We start from the raw sequence: 253 nt of genomic DNA on the forward strand, positions 1-253 counted from the left end.
AAGGAGAAGGATGCTTTCTTATATATTGAACTTCACATTAGAAACTTTATTAGTAGAATTAGTTAATTAAGAGTTTATTAGAATTATATTTTTATTTCAATTGTCTGATAGTGTCAAATATGCAATTTGAACTATATTGTTGTGACTAAGTATTGATTTTTTAAATCTTAGTTCGTAGCCTTTAATATTACTCCCTGTGGGATCGATATCCAGGACTCCATTAGAGCCCTGTATTACTTGAGCGATACGTATA

The sequence above is a fragment of the Phalaenopsis equestris genome, unplaced genomic scaffold, assembly GCF_001263595.1.
Source record: "Phalaenopsis equestris unplaced genomic scaffold, ASM126359v1 Scaffold215845, whole genome shotgun sequence".
NCBI lineage: Eukaryota > Viridiplantae > Streptophyta > Magnoliopsida > Asparagales > Orchidaceae > Phalaenopsis > Phalaenopsis equestris.